Below are 5,074 nucleotides of genomic sequence, written 5' to 3' on the forward strand. Positions count from 1 at the left end.
CAGATGGCTTTTAAATGAGTGGATTATTTACCAACCAATCAAGTTCTACGCCGCACTTCATATACTTACTTCTTAGAAGAACTTACTATAATTATTATCTTTTATGTTACTAGCTACTTAGACTAATCCATAGAGTTTTACTTTTCTTAATTCAAGAAGTATTAATTGCGTAGGTTGGACCCATTTTCTCTTTCACGTAGAAGTGGATCTCATATGTATATGGGGGATTTAGGCATTAGAAAGATACAATATTTCGACAAAAAAAAACAACGTATAAAATAATTTGACATATTTAGAGTGTCATTCACTTTCAAGACTTCTAGCAATATTTGTAGTTCATAATATTGCAAGTTTGAAAATATTTTGAAAAGCAGTTATGTACTCCTAAAGTATTTTGCCCAAAAGTAGATAACAACAGTTGCTTTGAATTGTTGACTCGGAAAAAATAGGCATTGAACTCCAAGAACTTCATAATACTTTTATCTAACAACAAAACTTTCCATAAAAGGCCTTAATTATTGAATTTGAGTGCCCGACACTACTTTTAAAAATCTACCCAAACTAAAGTATTGCTTTATATTTTTCTGCATGAAGGTGCTACATAGCTATGTAGAACCTTACATTATGTGTTTGCCTTATTGTGTCCAAGAACTCCACAAGTCACAACTGTGATTAGAAGTTAGCTGGCTTTGATGAAGTTTAGCATGGTAGCTCTATTTCTATTCATTAACAATATCACAAGTTACATGCACGAATAGGTAAGGATACTAAATTAATCATACTGTGGCAAATTGAAAGCAGCTATTTGGGTAAATGATGATATTTACATACCCAACAAGAACTTAATATTTTTCTTTGTCGATCTATTTTGTATAACTCTTTACTATTCCTAGATAAGACGTCATAGCCACCCCCTAAAAAGGAGAAGCAAGATATGCTCTCAAGGCAATATGTTTCCAAAATTAATAAAGCCTGATGCACAAGATGGCTATGTTGATTAGACCTTTCATATTAGTTCTACATTGATGGTCAAATTTAGGATACAAGCCCACCGTGAACAGACATTAAATTCAAGAGAACTACGCATCTACTTGGCATCACCAAGGTGACTAAGAGTTACCCCATTTTAATTATGACAACGCGAATCTGCTATTGTTTAGTTATACATAGTAAATTAGCTTTCTTAGTTAGTACCAGAATTGATCCCAGTCCTGCAAGAACAGTTCGCTATCATCGGGCAGCATCTCCATGTCAATACAGCTTCCTAGTCCTCCTGCTTGCAATGGAATTGTCCCAAGGTCTTTGGAGGCGCATGAACTGTCTGGTGATGAGCTTGCTCTCTCCATGGGCGGAGAACTGCCTCGACGAGATGATGTCATTTCTAGAGGATGTCGATCATCATTCGGCATGGTGTTCTGTTGAAATGTCTGGCTGCTTCTAATGATTTCTCCCATCGGTCTTCGGTCGAAAGACCTCAAGGTCTTCGTTTTCTTGTACACCCGGCACACACTGAATTCATGCCTTGGCTGCAATCATATACACAAATGAGAGACATTAGTCATGTGCCGTTGTTCGACTCGTGCGTGTTCTGACAACAAGGACTCAAAAGAGACAATCAATCTGCTGTGGTCTATTACATTTTATTTTTTCCGGTTCAAGAATTGGCGTAGATCTATTTGCGTATGGAAGTGACCGGTTGAGTATTAGATTGAAAACTCAATGCGATAATAGAACATGTACAGATAAAGACGAAAGGGAAATTGTCCAGGTTGGTGCAAGCACTTGCACTTATGTTGCCTGGATCTTCTTGTCTTGATTACTCTTAATACCATTGCAGTGACGCCACCACTCCAGCATAACAATGTCCAGAATAAGATTACGCAACATTTGAAAGTATGTTAAATTATCGTACAGTTTTTTCGATAAACATTGGATTAGGGCATCACATACCACCACTGGGATCTCTTCAGGAGAAGAAGCCTCCCCTTCGGTGGCCCTGTATTCATTCATCTTCCATTCAGTTTTCACGCCGCTCGGAGCCGTCCTGTATAGAACACCATTGTTCTCTTCACCCCCACTATGCGATTGCTCGAGTAGACTAAACTGGGAGAGCCCGTAGCTTTCCAGTACCCAGTGGTCGTGAGCCGCCTCGGCCTCCCGCCACGGTACTCACTCTCTTGCCTTGGGATGAAGAAGAACCATTGCTCCGGATCTCCACAGCATAGATCTCCTGCAAATTCTGGATCCAGAAGAATTTTGTTTCATGATAGAATAGAGAGTATGGATCAAAGATCTGTAATCTTTCTTTGGTGGAATTGTAACTGTTTTTTAAATAGTTCTAACACATTAGCATGTGTTCAAAATTGTTCATGAGATTATATACCGTCCATAAATATTGTGGATGCATATGAACACTGCTTGGGGAAATAAAAATCGTAAATTATGGAATGATCCTCCAACTTATTTAGAAGAAAACCATACATCCTGAATACTACAAAAAAGTCAAACCCATCGCATTAAACTTATTTAGAATAAAACCGTACATTTATATCCATAAATTAGGACCTAACAGGTACAACTTCCTTATTAAATGCTCCAAATTTTCGTTGGTTCGTCTCTTCTCAGACAAGGGCAGAAAAAGTGAAGCCCATCATCTATTATCCGTCGTACTATGTTCTCCCACACTCGTATTACTTAATAAGAGACTTCGTTTCGAAGGAGTGTCCATTTTATAATTCATAAAAATGCAAGAAAACTTAAATGAGAAGCATCTGAGGCCACTGTTTCAGTAAAGTCGAAAAGGGCAAATAGCAAATACCCATAGAAATGCCTAGTACATCCGCATAATAAAAAGCTGGATCGAGAATGATAATATTGAGGTTAATTAATATAGAAATTGCAATGCTTTATCTTCTCTCTCAGGAGCAGTGTCAAGGATTGGGACATACGGGGAAGGTCCGACGGATGGAACTCATAGATATCAACAACCGGTATGACCCGGTGAATAAGCCCGTGCAGAGCCTGTCTTGTTCCCTCGAGCTTGTTTCGTAAATAGAACGAAACCAACTCTTCTTCGGTCGGGAAGAATCTGAACCCTGGTGGCAAATCCTCCATCTCTCTCTCTCAACAACTTGCTTATGGCTTTTGTATCTTTTTGCTTTTGTTTGCAGTTATATACAAGAACGTGTTGAGATCGTCACATATATATTGCGAAACCAAGAGAACGAACTCTCGTGGAAGGGTCAATAGAAGAAGAAAATAGAGAGAAGAGAAGAGAGAGAGAGAGAGAGAGAGAGGGACGTCGGTTTTGCTTGGAAATTTCCACGCGCTTGCGTTGGAGAAAAACTTGGAAATCTTTCCCTTGAAAGTGTTATCCCGGGTTGTATTTTTCTCTTTTCTTTAATGGTGGTCATCATTGCAGTGAAACTTAGCACCGCCGCGTGCTCCCAGAATAACGACACGAACTAATATTCCATGAGCACAATATCACAAATTGGACCGGCTTTTGGTACTACTAGAGATTTACTTAGGAGATTATATGAAATTCCGTGTATTTGGCGTGATTGGTTCTGATTGATTGGAATCGATATTAGGATCCTATCTCTAACCGTCTTTGTGTCTTGTCAAATGTTACATTTTGGAAATACAAGATGCTCTCATTTCTTCACCCCATCAAATTGTCGACTCATGTTCCCTTTTTCACCGACACTAGCGGATTTACTTCCAGAGAACCCACGACCCATCCACTTTTGAATCTTCCTCTCCAAAATTTGCCTTCTTCCAATCTCGATGCAGCTTCTTCTGACAATATCATCTCGGCAGCATCCAACATGTCTGCTCCATTCGCGAATTCTCCACCGGCCAACATTCCTCCAAATATTCTAAGTTGTCAAGATCAATATGAAATCATAGATTCAATCAATTTGCAAATCAATGTTTATTTATTTTGAAAAAAATTCAGATATTCTGCTTTCAATAACATCGGATAGTGAAAAGCCAATGTAAAGAAAAGGAAAATACCCAACTCAAAAACTTAAGCTTATAAATAAAAAGAGATCATGTATGCATGAACAACATTTACACCTCCATTGTCAAATAGTGTAGATAAATCAACACATATCAAAGTCATTGTCTATCAATGGTCATATCGTGGAAACTTGATGAAATGATCTTTGAAAAAAAGAGCCCACTTGACAAATGCATGTGATTTACCCAGGCGTTATGTTAAATTCTTCATTAGGTGAGCCGTGATTTTGACATATATATATATATATATGGTTTGATTTTGACCTACATATAACTATTGATAGATAATGACTTTGATATATGTTGATTTATGTCGCATTATTTGATGATGAGATTTACATGTTGTGGTCTCCATCCATACATCAGCTTAGGTTTTTAAATTGAACTTTCTAACAATACGTTAGCTTACTTTCTCCTTTTCTTTATACTACGTAGGATCACTAGCAATGACTGAACCGATCATGTCGAATGAATATTGATTTGAAGGATTATATAGGAATTTCACGTAAATGTTTATGATTGAATTGATAAAATTAAAAATTTATAACTAAATTAGCATCCATACAATTGGATTAAAAAACTGATTTTGTAATTTCCCTCCTAAAAAGTAAATGATTGGGAAGATAAAAACTATGAAGTCATTTTTTTTATTGTTTATAGATATTCTCCGATATCTAAAATTATAAGACTACTGTCGATACTTCTAAATTTTGTTAGTACACAAAAGTTGCGTGGTTTGACATAAAAATGTTATAACACTCATAAAAACAATGTCGTTTGGGGATTACTGAACCACTTAAATCCATCTAAACTCAAGTTGGAAGTATCAATCGACAAATAAATGCTCTCACACTTTGCTATAAGGTCACTAAAGGCAAAAGAAAACAGATTTTGTGAGGAAATGAAATTAGGATCAAATGATAGTCTATGAGGCAAGTTAAATTCCAATGATAAGCGATGTGGGTAAGACAATAACATTCACCGTAAAATCGTGATTCTGAAATATTGTGAAGTTCGAATCTCCTGCCATTTGAGCCAATAATACTGA

General features: G+C 36.9%; 1 pseudogene; it reads right to left on the reverse strand.

The window, feature by feature from the left end:
- Positions 1-987: 987 nt before the first annotated feature.
- Positions 988-3,155, reverse strand: LOC120294689 (annotated as a pseudogene).
- Between the last annotated feature and the right edge of the window lie 1,919 nt (positions 3,156-5,074).

This window comes from Eucalyptus grandis, chromosome 1 (assembly GCF_016545825.1).
Source record: "Eucalyptus grandis isolate ANBG69807.140 chromosome 1, ASM1654582v1, whole genome shotgun sequence".
NCBI classification, from domain to species: domain Eukaryota; kingdom Viridiplantae; phylum Streptophyta; class Magnoliopsida; order Myrtales; family Myrtaceae; genus Eucalyptus; species Eucalyptus grandis.